Here is a 17,213-nt window from a genome sequence, read left to right as displayed (position 1 = left end):
AACCAGACAAAGCTTCAACAGCAGGGAACAAAAGGAGATCACCCACATGGATCTGACACAGAGTGACCCCTTTTCATGAAAGAAACCACCATAAAGCAGCAAACTATAATCAGAAAGAGATTCTGATGTCTAGAACTCTACCCAGAGGAATAAGAAAGATGCATTCTCTGTTCAGTTCCTGACACCCCGATTTGCAATCATCATATTTAAAAACCTGAAATGGGAGGCAGTGAATGATAGAGTAGACTCAGTGGTCGGACACACTAGCGGAATCCATCTTGGCAACTTCTCATAACCTTGTCATACCATATTAACGCTCACTCTTCCCAGCAACGGATCTCAAGGTAGCGCCCCTGAGAAAATTTCATCCCCCTATAAAAATCGCTGAGTTAGCTGGGGGTTTAGATAAAGGATCACGAATGCTTTCTCCTGATAGGCACGCAGGCACTTCTGGTAGTTCAAATCTGACTGCCAGTAACAGGCCACACCCACGGAGAAATAAATCACGTTGGAAAACTTTCAAAGCATAGTCTGGTATTCCAAGGGGCTCCATTGTCTGCTGTGTTCTCATTCTGGACCAGAGCCAGTCACTTTTCCTGCCAGCCTTGGAGAAGATACAGTTACTAGCTTGACTTGAAACCACTTTCTCCCCTTAAACCTAATCAGGCTGCCATTCTTCAGCTGCCTCACACATTTACATAACCACAGGCGGCTCCCTGCAGAGCACTGGTCATCTTGAAGCCTACACTGCTACCTGTAAAGCCTTTGTGTTTGTTTTGGAGCCATACCTGGTGGAGCTCAGGGATTATTCCTGGATCTGCACTCGGGAATCACTCCAGGCAATGTTTGTGAGATCACATGGGATTCCAGATAGCGAACCTCGATCAGACTGCTTGCAAGGCAAATGCCCTACCCGCCACACTATTGTTCAGGTCCCCTGCCCATAACCTCTAAACTTGGTGCATAAGTGTTCCCAAGTACTCACTGTCTGCAGTCCATGATTTCTGCCTAAATTTGTTCAAAACCCAGTTGCCTAGGCCTGCATGAGCAAAAGACACTGTAAAAAATACAAAGGTGTGCAGAAGGTGTGATGTGTGATGATGTGTTGTTTGTGGCTCTCAGGGCGGCTCTCTCTCTCTCTCTCTCTCTCTCTCTCTCTCTCTCCCCCCCCCGCCCCGCTGAAGTATAAGTAAGTTCAGTACTTACTTATACTTAGTATACATATATACTTATATATATATACACGTATACTTAGTATACTATATACTTAGTATACTATATACTTAGTATATCACATAGGGTGGGGACACAAAGTGGTTTGAGCATTAACAACAAAGAGGGGTAAAACCACTCCTCCAGGAGATTAACAAAATCTCACCTAAGGAGATTACTCCAGATTACTAGGAGATCTGCTCAGGGGTGGGGTCCAAATAAGGGTGTGTGGATTTCTTCTGTCCTCAGCTAGTAATGCACTTAAATAGTTGTATTAAATCTACTTCTAATATTTCTAGCAATGCCATTCTGTATGAGAACAGTAAGAGATATATCAGATTAAAGTTTGGTTCTTCCTGAGGACATCTCACTATATTTTCTAGACCACAGTCCTCAGGCCGGGTTAGTCTTCCTAACCCCACCAGGGTCCTAGTCTCGTGTCGTTACTTTTGGATCATGACAGCATTTGTCTATGATCATGCTCTCAACGTACAGTTCAGTATCGTGGTGCTTTGGTCTGGCCCATTTCTATGCCAGGGTAGCTCACAGCTTGTCCTGGGTCCATTCCGTCCCTCGTCAGCACCCTGCTTTGGAGATGCTAGGAACTAAGGGCAACCGAGTCAAGATAGCAGATGCCCAGGAGTAAATACTATTGGAGTCAATCAGCTACGAAGTTACAAAGCATAATATTAACTGTCTTTCTGTGTCCATACAGAAAGGACATTGCTTTAAGGTAAACTAAGTTCCCTGCAGCAAGGCGGAAAGGACAAACCCAATGTTATCCTACAAGACACCATAATGGCATGATAGAGAAACATTGTAATCAAAGAATCAATACAAGAGCTCAGGGAAAAAATAACTCAATAAAGTTGTGAAAGCTATCAGAAGAATACTTCAAAGAAGCAGTCCCAATGAGCCTCATTGAAATGAGAGAGTAATGGAAAAGAACTTCAATGAAGACAAAGTATGAAAGAAAAATTAGGGAAAATATAAACAGAAGCATATGGCTAATAAAAACAACGCTGAATTAAAAATATAGCAGAAAGACCCAGTAGCCGCATGAAAGTCAAAATCAAATCAGCTAAAAAGAGAGTAGTGAAAAACAAGCAAAAAGTACAAAGATTTAAAATGAAGATAACATTAAGGATTCTGTGGGCAGCATCAGGGACACAGCATTTGCATCAAAAGGTTTCAGAAAAGGAAGAGAAACAAAAAAAGTGTATTTGAATAAATGATAGCCAAAATATTCCTAAAACTAGAAAGAACTTAAATACAAAGATCCGGAAACCTCAGAGCTCTAATCAAAATGGACAAGAAAACACATATATAAAGATGTGTTATAATTAAAATGGCACAATCCCAAATCCTGAAAGCAGCAAGAGAAAAGCAAAACAGCACTTATAATGTAATTTTATGATATTATAAACAGATTTATCATCAGACACATGAGAGTCCATGATGAAGTGGCATGATGTATACAAAGTGGAAATACAAAAGACCTCCAAACAAGAATACTCCGCTTGGTTATTGATCAGATTTGAAGAAGAAATAGCTTTACAAACAAATATTAGTTAAAAGAATTCAGCTTTCTGAAATAACTCTCCATAAGATATGTAAAAAAATATAATGTCCCACTTCAAATTTACGTTCTTGTAAAATAAATATTCTGTTATTCCTAGAGAATTTTTACAACTTGCAAGATGTATTTTGAACAATTTTGGTTTTGGCACTGTGGTTTGCAGTAGGGTTTCTTCCATAAATCACTCCAACACTGCATCCTCCACCAGAGTGTCTACTCCCCCACCATTGGCCCAGAAACTCCCCCTGCACAACCCACCCTCCCCCGCACCCTCTCCCACTGGCCCACTTAATTCCCTACCCTGAACCTTGGGAAGCTTCATATTGAAGACCACTTTTCAGTTTCCATTGCCTTTGAGTATTTGTTATTCACCTGCTAAGTTTCATTATAACCCGCATTAAATGAGATAATTTTGTGCCTGTCCCTCTTTCTGACTAACTTCACTCAACATGATACTGTCCAAATTTATCCATGTAGTAGCAAATTACAAGATTTCAACTTTTCTGAGAGTCAAATAGTATTCCATTTTATATATGCACCAAAGATATTATATTTTTACTTCTAAGGTTTATATTACCTTCTTTTGAAATAGAGCATATTTATCTATTGATACATTTAATATATATCTATGTATGTATATGTATATATATGAATGTTTTCTAACATTTAACTTATCCATAGATGTTTACAATAGAGTCAACATTTGGCTCAAATCAGAATGGGTCTACTTCGATTATTTCTTTATTTTAAGAATGCATCATATACCATAAAATTTTATTGCTGTTGCTGTTGAAAAATTTTTATTGTTGTTGAAAAAATTTGGACTGTATTTCAGAAATTTTATAAGTCCTATTCTGAATCTCTGGGTTCTATCCTATGAAATAGATTGCCTTTTCTCTTTATTTTACTTTAAGTTTTATCTTAAGTGAACTCAATGCAATGTCTGTCTCTTGTATAAAACTCAAATTTCTGTTTAGTCCTATTATTCTTCATTGAGAGATATCACCCTGATATGTGCATATGCAATATGGGCATTAGTGACACTTCCAGTTTGTGTTATGATTTTTTTTAAGTCTCCATAGATGTTGTTTTCAATAGTAGTTGTAAAACAACTTTTAAAAAATTAAAACCATAGCAGTTTTATAATAATTTACATGATACAAATCACAAGCATTAAAAGACTTCATATCATTTATAAAAAACAAAAATAGAGCCTATAAAACTACGGATACAATACAACACAGTATTAATAAACATAACAAAATCTTTTCAATTGGCAAGGAAAAATATAATAATCATTATAAAATAAAAACAAGATTATTGAATTATAGAAAAATTGGGGATAAAATGAAAACATAACCTATTATCATTCTCATTAATAATAAAAACCAAAACTTACTACTGGAATGATATTTTAGGTGCACTTGGACAAATCTATTTGATTAAAAATCATTGTTATATGTTTTGAAAAGAATTTATAACTGATGATATACACTGAAAGCAGAAGTGTAACCTGTTTAAATACTTCAAGGTAATTTATTGATATCAATTAAAGTTTAAAAATCAAAACATGAATTTACTTAAAAATGGCATACATACTCTTAAACAAAGGTTAAAATTGCAAACATAATATATATATATATATATATATATATACATATCAAAATCCTTACTCTGGTATTATTTGTAAAGAAAAAAGGGAAACAATGTCAATTAAATAGTGACAATTAGGGCTGGAGTGGGTAGAGCAAAGTTTTCCTTGTATGCTGCTGACCCGGGTTCGATTCCCAGTATCCTATAAGGTCCCAAGCACTGCCAGGAAAATTCCTGAGGGCAGAACTAGGAATAATCCCTGAGCATTGCCGGGTGTGACCCAAAAAGCCTAAATAAATAAATAAATAAATAAATAAATAAATAAATACATAAATAAATACATAAATAAATAATAGTAACAATTAGCAGAAAGTCTGTTTCAAATTCAAGATTACATAATAAAATGTTCATGTACTGGTTAAAATAATCGTTATGCAAGCCAATAGAGAAGTTGCAAATATGAGTTTCCACAAAAAGTAAAACACAAGTGTATCTATGCAAAGTGTTGAGTAGATAATATATTTTTCTTTTCCTTTGTTTTATTTTGAAGTTTTAGTTGGGTAAGATAGTTGAACAGCTTACAACGGTGAAGCACGGCAAGACTACAGAATAAAATGACTCCATCATTTGGACACACACGAGAACTCAGGTTTGCTCCAATGTCTGCAGGGAGCTAGGCTTATCAGTCTTCTACACAACATGCCTAGAGATGGAAAGGCTTTCATTTGTTTTGCCTTTTTTAGCACCAAATATTGAATCCAGGGTTTTCACCTGTGAAGCATGCACTTTTCTGCTCAGCCACAGCAAATTTTGTTGTTGTTGTTGTTTGGTTTTTAACATTTTCTGAGTTAAGGTATAAGACTTTAAATTTACAGGGGCTTTGATGTTGTTTCATTATTATTGCTGTTTGCTTTTCATTTTGGTTGTTATTTACTATGTTGTTTTCTTTTCCTGAATAACTTAGTACAACTTTTACTTTTTACCAAATGTTTGCAGTTGTTTTGAGGGTAAATATGTTAACTTTTCTTGTTTTTTGTTTCATCTTTGATTTTTACTATATGTTTGTTATTATTTTCCCACTCTCTCTCCCTTCCTCTGGAATACATCCCATTTGCTTTTTGTTGTTGTTTCTTATTTTGTTTTTGTTTTGGAATGACACCCGGAGATATTCAGGGGTTACTCCTGGCTCTGTGCTCAGAAATTGCTCCTGGCAGTGCTTGGGGTACCAATTGTGGTGCAGGGAATGGAACCCAGGTTAGCCATCTACATAGTACAAGGTCCTACCCCCAATTGCTTATTATTAGAAGAATTCTTGAGTTAATATTGAGAGAAAGTGGCTTTTATCTGTTGTTCAAGTAAACCTCTGTCTTATATAGTTCCTGTGTTTTAGACTAAAACATGATTTATATATTCTAACGTATAACATAGCTCTTCATAATTTAATGACACATGCATATATTTTGCGGTTGAGAGCAATATGTGATGAATTAATATGAAGTACATCAACAGCCAACATCCAGAGACTATAAAACCAAGCTCCCTGAAACACACAGCCGCAAAGCAGCTGTGGAACATCTGATAGCCCAGTTCTCCCTCTCAGAGAAACTGGAAAGCTACCGAAAGTTTCCTGCCTGCATGGGAGAGCCTTGAAAACTCCCCAAGGCGTATTCATATGCCAAAAAAAGTAACAATGATGGGTCTCATTCCCCTGACCCTGAAAGAGCCTCCAATGCGGCACTGTTGGGAAGGATGAGTAAAGAGAGGCTGCTAAAATCTCAGAGCTAGGACAAATGGAGACGTTACTGAGAGGCTCAAGAAAATCTACGATCAATTATAAAAATATTAAAAAAAAATCTATGATCAATGGGATGATGATGATGATGATGATGATGATGATGATGATAATTGGTAGAAAAAGTATGGTGAATGAATTTGAGTAATTGGCACAGAAAGATTAGAAATATATGTAACATATATTTCCTAAGTGACTAATTATTAGAATATTTTCATAATATTGTATTTCTATGGTATCATCTGGTAAATACATAAAAATTTAAATTACATAAAAATTTCCAGCCACTTGAAACTTTTCTTTGATTAGTTTTATATTTTTCTTTCTGCAGTATAGTGGTAAATCTCCATTATTCAGACACAATGACTCTTTGCCAAGACCAGAGTTTTATAATGTGATACTCAGTTGAATACAAATAAAATAATTTTTTCATCAAATCAATTTTATGATTATTTGTATTTATATCTGTTTGGGGTGTATTGTTTCCTGTTAATTAGGGGTACTGGTTTCTATCCTTCACACCCAGACAAAAGAAAGGGAAGTATGAATACTTTAGAATACTATTTGGAATACAAAAACTAAATCAATTAAAAATATTTAATGACAAAATGACCTTTAGAGTTAGTAATTGCTGGGTTAGAAACTCAGTTTATCATTTCCTACATATGTAAACTTGTGCAAGTTCATTAACCTAAGCTTTTCTTCCTCCAATTATAAATTAAAAAGATCTTCTATGAAATAATACATTACATAAGGCATGCACTCATCTTATATTTTTGCTTTCTGTTAGAATAAAAATAGAAAAACACAATGTAATGAACTATTTCTGTGTTTTTTTTTTTCTTTTTGGGTCACACCCGGTGATACACAGGTTTTACTCTTGGCTCTGCACTCAGGAATTATTCCTGGTGGTGCTCAGGGCACCATGTGGGATGCTGGGAACCAAACCCAGGTCAATCGTGTGCAAGGCAAATGCCCTACCCACTGTGCTATTGCTCAAGCCCTGTTTCTGTAATTTTTTTTAAATGAAACATTATTAAATAAACAGAATTAACAGAATTTTTAAAATTACTGTTTTCTTGTTTTGTTTGTTTTGTTTAGCCACTCATGGCATTGCTCATTCAGGATTATTTCTGGCTCAGGAATCATTCCTAGCTGTACTGGGTCAATCTGGGATATCATGATGTAGTTCTGGGGTCAACTATGTGCAAGATGAACACCTCGCCTGCTTGGTTTTTATTTTTAATATAACTTTATTTTTAATAGATTTTTTTTTCTTTTTGGGTCATAACTGGTGATGCATGGGAGTCACTCCTGGCTCAGGCACTCAGGAATTACTCCTGGCGGTGTTCAGGGGACCATATGGGATGCTGAAAATCAAACCCTGGTCTGCCGCGTGCAAGGCAAATGACCTACAGCTGTTCTATTGCTCCAGCCCCAGGATTTTTATCTTTTTATCGGTTGAGTGGTATGTGATAGACAGGTGTAGCATAATATATGTCACAAATCAGACAATCAGATATATTAGCTCTGAGTCTATGAAGAACTGTTTAAAAATACTACAAACTTAAGTATTCTTGAGTATCGGAAACAAAGTTTGATTGCATTAACTATTACTAGATATATTTAGAAGTGACATAATATTAACCCCCAATCTTTAATCAAGGATTGAATCACTAGTTATAAGAATTTATTATTTTAAATTCTCTACTTTATGATAATTTACATTACTTTTTACTCCTAGCAATACTTGAATTCTACCACATAAAACTTTTTCTTCTATTCCCACTAAAAGACTAACAAATTGCTCTTACGTATCCAAATTAGTGTGTTAATAAAATTTAGTATTTATATGCCTTACTTTGATGTTTGGCAGTCATCCTCTGTAAGCAATTCTGATAATCCTAACTTTATCCCATGCAAGTTTTAATGGAGAGACTGAGTTTCACGATGCATTATGACAGAATTATTTTGCTTTTCTTAAAATTAAAGGCAAAAAAAGACACATTTAAGTGTTCACAAAATGAAAGTTTTGATCATAACATGAGCTCATAGTTTCTCCTAAATGCAAACAAGACACGTAATGATTGACTTGGATATCACTTTTTAAAAGAGATAACATTAGAGTGAACCTTGGATCAGGTTTCAAACCAATCAGTCATATTCCAGGGCAGGAAAAAACTTGACTCTTGAGGCTAAGAATTTAGTTTAATTATCTACCACTTATGTCAAGGGAAAATTATTATGAAAAATTCCAACCTGTTTCTAAAGTTCACCATGAGGCTACAGTTGTAACAGGAAGAAAACATTAATGACTTGGAGCTCAACTTACTTAGTTTTCACTTTGGTGGGAATACTGCTGAAAGTTGAGACATTTGTTACCCTTTCAACAAAATAACTGAGGTGCTGCCTTTTTGACCCTATTTGGGCAACCATACATGGAAAGAAGAAAATTGATTTCAAATCTAACATGTTACAGTGCTTTTCTCCTTTTCCTTCTTGGATAGTGGCCCTCAGGCATCAAAAGCATAAGGTATCTTGGCCTCTTCTTTTCACAGCATGAAAGTCAGTAAAGCTTTCAACAATTTTGTGTCCTTAATAGCTTTCTTTTCCATATATTTTCCCAAGCCCCAAAGCAGCCATTAAAAGTCACCATCATCTATCCAGTAGTAGTGCAGAAAAGAACTAAAAAGAAACTGGTAGTCATTGGCATGGGGCCAGGAATTTATGCTAGCTTTTATTTGCATCTATTTCTTGACTTGGAATATGCTCAAAAGTCATTGCATCTTAAAAGGATCCCTCAAAGTGCCACATTTATGTGTAAGGAAATTTGATTCTCCTATTTCAAGGACTTCATTATGGAGCATAAATAGTTCCTCTGTCCAAGATGAGTTCTTCTTTTACATTAAAGTTCTACATTTTGTATTATGTGCCTACACCTGCTTCAGAACTGGTTAAGCATGATAATTTAAAGTAAATTCTTTACCTAACATCAAGTTGGCTAAATAGTGTCTCTTTTGAATCATAGAAATATGCAAGTAATCTAAATTATCATCCTTGAGCATAAGATGAAATTTAAGAACCACTATTTCACAAAGGAGGACCTCAAATATTCTGCAATTCTCTAAAGATCTGTGTTTCTGTACAAACCTGGCCTATTTCCTGTCAATTTTTTGCTTCCTTTACTTAGTGCTGATATAATATTTTCTTCAAAGTACTCCTCATTAGAACTCTCTTGTCTTTGAAGTTCATTTATTCTAGAGCATCAAATATCAGGTATAATCCTTTTGCTTTATATATTATTTTGTTATATATTCATATGGATATGGATATGTACTGATATTTTCTTGGGTATCTCATTGTCAAATATTGCAGTTAACATGTTAAAGTGATATGTGGAGAGAAACAAGATGTATAAAAATTAAGATATTTCAATTCCATGTGAATTTATAGCCTTTATCTGCATTTTAAAATGTTACCTTATTACTTGATATAAAAAACTGATAAATTATAAACTAGTATTTCTAGAGTAAAGACCTATTTCTTATTAATAGTAAATGCTTTTCTATAGGAAGATCTTAGATACTCTTATTCTCCTATTAAAACAACTACTCAGGGGCTGGAGCACAGCAGGTAGGGCTTTTGCCCTGCATGAAGCCAACGTGGGTTCAAATCCCATATGGTCCCCTGAACACCGACAGGGATAATTCCTGAGTAAAGAACCAGAAGTAACCCCTGTGCATCACCATATGTGACCCAAAAAGAAAAAAAAAATACTACTCATTTTCAGCAGGTATAGATAGAATTTAGTTTCATTTATCATATAGATTGCCAATGTTTTGATTAATCTCAAAAATTCTCATATCCCTCTAGTATTCATTGTTCCTGAGAAGTCATGAATTAACCTGAATCAAATATATTTTGTTGTCAAAATTTGGAATTTTATTAAAATTCCATACCTATGATGTAATCAGGCTGGAGAGATAGCACAGCGGGTAGGGAATTTGCCTTGCATGCAGCCGACCTGGGTTCAATTCCTCCACCCTTCTCGTAGAGCCTGGAAAGCTACCGAGAGTATCTCGCCCTCACAGCAGAGCCCGGCAAGCTACCCGTGGCATGTTCGATATAAAAACAGTAACAACAAGTCTCACAATGGAGACATTACTGGTGCCTGCTTGAGCAAATCAATGAGCAACAGGATGACAGTGACAGTGATACAGTGATAATGTAATTCAGGTGTTAATGACTTGTAAATACCACAAAAGAGAAAAAAATGAAAAATTATCAAGTAGAAAATAATAAAAATTGTTTAAAAGTTAAAAAATCTTATACTTAGTTAAGTGTGATGTTTTTATATTTAATTATCAAACATCTATCCCCACATGAATGAAATAAATTCAATAGCAACTTGGACTCTTATTTTTTAAATTATAATATCAAGAAAGGTCATTACGCTAAGATTTTCATAAGCACATGAGCATAAAACATTACCTGTTTTATTCTTCTTGTGTGATATTGGTTTGGACTTTCCAGTGATTTTTTTGAAGAATAATCCTTTATGAGGAACAAAACTTCCCACAGTGAGATTTTTTTTTCAACAATTATCTTACCGCTTTGCTGAAATAATATACATATTTCTTAATTGAACTACTCCTATCTTTGCTTGTTTATTTTGGTTTTAACACCTTCACCTACTATGCTCAAGGATCACTCATGGCGGTGCTCAACTCACTACCCTACCCGAAGTATGGAGTTCAAACCCGGGCCTGTCTACTGTTCTGTCTTCTGGACTCCAAAATCTTTCACTGTAAATACTTCATTATATGAAGTGAATTTAAAAGTATGAGATAGTTTCACATATTGAATTGGTTACTTAATAGGAAACTAATGTGATGAACACACATTTACATATACAACATGATGTTTATAAAACTTATTTTTCCTTTGAAATCATGATAGAATATAATTTCAAAGAACAGTATATCTTCATTCTATATTTTAAAAGCTACTGTAGGGATGGATAAAATGTATAAGGTTATGCTGCACCCCAGTTTAAGTTCTGGCCAATATGGAGTCTAATGCATTATAGAATATACCTCTGAAGGCCCCTGAGCATTGGCAGGTGGTTCTGGTCATCTCTGACACCACATCCAACCAGTATCACATCCATGGACCAAAATAAATAATAGTCTGAGAATCTCTGTGAGTAGACCTTGGATCATCTGAGCATCCACTGGATTCATTTACTCCAATGAATACATAAATGTCTAACCAGCTGTTTTCATTTTTTGAAACAATTGTCAAAAATAAATGCATCCAAATTATCACTTAGAAGCAAATTAATGAAACCCAAGAAATATCTCATCAAAATCTGACTCCAACTTTTCTCAGATGCTATAAAGCATCACTAATATGTATGTTCCATATGTACTACACAAAGTTGCATGATAGATATTAAAGACCGTGACAACTGAATTTGATGATATATCTTTATCTATATCTATGTATGTGCATACAATATTTTAAACACATGTGTTGAAGGGACTGGTTTGAATTACGGTGTAAAGCAAAGTTTCAAGGACCCAATATATCTTTTATATTCTAACCCCAATTAAAAAGTCAGTAAATCCCTTTTATTGGAATTAGAGTTAAACAGCAGTCTAAAAGTTCATCTAAGGCATAAAATTCAGGGGTAAATAGGAACAGTTAAAAGAAGAGGATATGAAAGTAAAATATAAATGTTTGGAAGAAAAGATATTCTGAAGTATATATATGGAACTAGATTGGAAAGAAAGGAAATAAGCTTATTGGCCATTGTTCTCTGATATAAACACTATGGACAAAGATTCCTTAGATGATTACTAAAAGTAATTATTTTTATTTAAAGTAAATAAACTTGTTAGCATAGTCATCCTCCAAAAATCCCAAGTTTTAATTGGTTTATGTAATGATGATTTTTAACTAAATATTTCTTTGATTTTTGAAGAGAAGAGGATGAAATGAAAATGCTGATATTTGTATGTATTCATTACCTGGTAAATATACCTTTTCAAAAATATAAGTAATTAATATTTTAAATTCAATTATAATATTATATACGAGCACCAACTACTTGTTTTTTAGCTAGAAATAGTTCGATTGATCTGAGTTAGGTTTGCTCTTCTTTCATTGTTGTATTAAAATTGTGGATTTTAAGTATACTAAGGAAGGGGCAAAAGACAGTGCCAGGAGTTGAATTAAGATGCATGATAAGATGGGATTATCTTAAAGAAGTTTCTGTACCTCAAAAGAAATAGTGACCAGAATACAAAGACAGTATACAGAATGGGAAAGGATATTCACCCAATATCCATCTGATAAGGGGCTAATATCAAGGGTAAATAAGGTGCATAAGGTATATAAGGTTGAACTCGAAAAGAATAAAACATCCAATCCCATCAGAAAATGGGGCAATGAAATAAATAGAAACTTTCTAAAGAAGAAATCATATGGCTAAAAGGCACATGAAAAAAATGCTCTTCATCACTGATCATCAGGGAGATGCAAATCAAAACAACAATGATATCATCTCACACCACAGAGACTGGCACACATCCGAAAGAACAAAAGCAACTAGGGTTGATGCGGATGTGGGGAGAAGGGGACTCTCCTTCACTGCTGGCGGGAATGCCGACTGGTTCAGCCCTTTTGGAAAACAATATGACATTTCTCAAAAAATTAGAAATTGAGCTCTTATTTGACCCAGCATTACCACTCTTGGGAACATATCCCAAAGATGCAAAAAAGTACAGTAGAAATGATATCTGTACTTGTATGTTTATTGCAGCACTATTTATAATAGCCAGAATCTGGAAAAAAATCCGAGTTCCCAAGAACAGATGACTGGTTGAAGAAACTTTGGTACATCTACACAATGGAATACTATGCATCTGTTAGAAAAGATGAAGTCATGACATTTGCATATAAGTGTATTGACTTGGAGAGTATCACGCTAAGTTGAAATGAGTCAGAGAGAGACAGACATAGGATTGCACTCATTTGTGGGATATAAAGGAACATAACAGGAGAATACCACCTAAGGATCATAGATAGAAGGACTAGGAGTTTTCCTCCATGACTTGGAAGCCGGCCTCACATGCGGGGTGATGGGGAAGCAGATGAGACAGAGAAGGGACCACCAAGCAAAGGATGATTGGAAGGCTCACTCAGGATGGGAGATGTGTGCCAAAAGTAGACTTTAGATCAAACATGATGGCCACTTAATACTTGTATTGCCAACCATAACACCCAAAAGGAGAGAGGGAGTAAAAGGGAATGTGCCTAACAAAAGACAGTGGAGGGGTGATGGGGTGAGGGTATCGAGATGGATACTGGGAACATTGGTGGTGAGGATTGGGCACTGGTGAAGGGATGGGCAAGGCACTCGACCATTGTATGACTGAAACATAATCACAAAAGTGTGTAAGTCTGTATTTGTATCTCATGGTGTTCCATTAAAAATATTTTTAAAAAAAGACTTATGTTATGACCCAGCAATACCACTGCTGGGAATATATCCCAGAGAGGCAAAAAAGTATAATCGAAACAACATCTGCACATGTATGTTCATCGCAGCATTATTTACAATAGCCAGAATCTGGAAAAAACCCGAATGCCCTAGAACGGATGACTGGCTGAGGAAACTTTGGTACATCTATACAATGGAATACTATGCAGCTGTCAGAAAAAAGGAGGTCACGAATTTTGTATTTAAGTGGATGGGCATGAAAAGTTTCATGCTGAGTGAAATGAGTCAGAAAGAGAGAGACAGACATAGAAAGATTGCACTCATCTAGGGTATATAGAATAACAGAGTGGGAGACTAACACCCAAGAATTGTAGAAATAAGTACTAGGAGGTTGACTCCATGGCTTGGAGGCTGGCCTCACGTTCTGGGGAAAGGGCAACTCAGAGAAGGGATCACCAACTATAATGTAGTCGAAGGCCATATGGGGGAAGGGAGTTGCGGGCTGAATGAGGGCTAGAGACTGAGCACAGTGGCCACTCAACACCTTTATTGCAAACCACAACAGCTAATTAGAGAGAGAGAACAGAAGGGAATGCCCTGCCACAGTGGCAGGGTGGGGTGGGGGGAGATGGGATCGGGGAGGGTGGGAGGGATGCTGGGTTTACTGGTGGTGGAGAATGGGCACTGGTGAAGGGATGGGTTCCCGAACTTTGTATGAGGGAAGCATAAGCACAAAAGTGTATAAATCTGTAAATGTGCCCTCAGGGTGATTCACGAATTAAAAATAAATAAATAAATTTAAAAAAAAAGACTTATGTTAGATTCCCCAATCTTGTATATAAACTTAGTTAAAAGAAATGACATTTATGTGAGCAATCTAAATATATTGACTGATTCACACACTCACACACAAACACTCAAACACACACACAAATATAAGAGCACAATAATTTGTTTTTGCTTTGGGCTATAAATGGTGGTTCTCAGAGCTTACTCCTGGCTGTGTACTGGGGCATCGATCACTCCTGTATGGCCTGAGACTCTATGGATTGTCAGTGTCCAAACCTGCATGGTTAGGGTTAGCTACATGTCCTACCAAATGTACCATCTCTCCAGCCCTAAAATTTATTTTAAAATAACATTGTTAGTCTATTTTCCACGGGCAACTTTTAGTACAGCTCCTTCTCACTGTAAATGTCAGGCCATCAGGGAAATAATTCTGAGTTTATCATATGAATTTCTGATTTTTCAATAGGAACTTTTCATATCTTTCATTTCCTTATCCTGTCACTTCAGAAGACAGCCAGGCGCGGGGGCAAATGACTCTGTGTCACGCTCTTCCAGCTGGCTGTCTTCACCAGGGCCCCTCGGAGAGGGTGGACTGAGCCTCCCCACCCCAAGCAGAGCCCCGGCATCTGAAGACCTCCAGAACGCAGCCACAGCCATGTTCAAGGCCACTCTCCACAAGCTTGGACGAGCCTCACACATGAAAGAACCTGCAGAGGAACCCAGGTATGCGGGACCCAGGGCTGAGATCTCCAAGCCTGCTCAGATCAGGACTGAGCCTCTTCCACCCAGATCCCGCATTTTCCAGTAACTAGGTGGTCACACCCACAAACTGCCTCAGGTGCTGTGTAATTCCATCAATGGCCAACATCCAGAGACTAGAAAACCAAGCTCCCAGAAGCATCTTATAGCCTAGTTCTCCCTTTCAGAGGACCTGGCAAGGTACCAAGTGTTTCGTGCCCACATGGCACAGCCTGGCAAGCTCTCCGTGGCATATTCAATATACCAAAAACAATAATAATGATGAGTCTCATTTCCCTGACCCTGAAAGAGCCTCCAATATGATACCACTGGGAAGAACATGTTTAAAGAGAGGCTGCTAAAAATCTCAGGGCTAGGACAAACGGAGACGTTACTTGGCCCGCTCGAGAAAATTGGTGATCAACATGATGATAGTGATAGTGATAGTGATGGTGATCCAATCACTTATAACACAACTGGTGTTATATGCATCCGTGTAAAAAGAAAAGTTATGCACTAAAGTGTCTGCTATATTATTTTCACAGATTAGGTTTACTGTCCCTGGTTTGATGCCCAGAACCACGTATGCTCTTATGGACTCTCAGGAGTGATGCATGAGCACAGAGCCAGTCACAGGCAAGTCTGGAATACCTTGGACTGTGGCCACAAGCAAACACAAGTAACCACAAACACAAGCAAACAACCACAAACACAAACAAACACACAAAACCCCCAAATTGGTGTAAGGTCTTCAAGTCTTCCAAAAGTACATTAAGTAAACACATACTAACACTAATTTTAAACTTCTAAACATAGGATAGTGTGTTTTTAGTGATAGAAAAGGTTTATAAATTTCAAGAGGTCACTGTAGAAAATGAAGTACCTGCCATGATTTCAGAGTAATAATTATAACTGCCTATTGGAGATACCTTCCTTTATATATAAGGGAGTCGGTGAAATTTGGTATTAGAAAACTTTCAAAGGTGCTGGGCCTCACCTTCAGTTTCAGAACACCAACTCATTTAGACACAACCAGGACGTATGCAATCCAAAAATAATCCATATGCCATGCCAAAAGAAAATAACAACTTTTTCAGACATGGTGAGGATACAGATGATGATAATGTTTTAGTTATATAGGGGTTTTGTTTTTGGTGCTCAGTCCTGACTCCTTTCTGTGTACAGGGGTCACTCCTGGCGGGACAGGAGACTACACTGTGCTGGAGAGCAAATCCAGGTGAGCCACAGATGCAAGGCAATTGCGCTGCTGATTCACTCTCTCTCTGAACCAGCATTTAGTATTCTTTAGACACTTCATTTTAGAAGTCTCACAGAATATAATGTGCAGTACAAAGGCATTAGGTAAAAACTTGCATTAACTTCAATTTCAACTGTAATAAGAGATTTATTATTTCTAAGTAAAATTTATAAAATGTGTAAAATGCAATGTGATAGTTACCCATGCCGATGAATGAGCTTATTATTAATATTGCGATTATCTGCAATAGACTTCTCTATTTTCCAGTATAAAAGAGATAGCTTGCCTTTTACAATTCTCCACATAATCAGAGATCAAACTTTAGGACAGGAAAATAAAATATGGAACAGAATTTAAGGAGATATCTTATTTGACTCAATATAAGAAAAAGCTATAAGTGTAAGCAAATGCGGCCCAGGATTCATATTCCTGCATTTTATTTATTTTCTGGTTTGGGGCCACATGTAGTAGTGCTCATGCTTTACTCTTGGCTCTAAGCTCAAAGATCAGTGCTAGAGAGCTTGAGGGATCTCATGCATGCCAGGGATCAAACCTGGGTCACCCACGTGTAAGACAAACACTGTATCAAGTATACTATCTCTTCAGTCCCTGAAATTGATGCTCTTATGATTTGCTGGTGAGAGTCTTACATCTATTTAAAATTCAGATAAAATTAGGGTCTACTTATTACTCTTTTTTTGTACAAGGCAATAATTATTACCTTTTCTTAAACAAGGAATCTTTA

The sequence above is a fragment of the Sorex araneus genome, chromosome 1 (genome assembly GCF_027595985.1).
Source record: "Sorex araneus isolate mSorAra2 chromosome 1, mSorAra2.pri, whole genome shotgun sequence".
Classification (NCBI taxonomy): domain Eukaryota; kingdom Metazoa; phylum Chordata; class Mammalia; order Eulipotyphla; family Soricidae; genus Sorex; species Sorex araneus.
The sequence above is the reverse complement of the archived record's forward strand: the minus strand, read 5'-3'. Positions refer to the sequence as shown.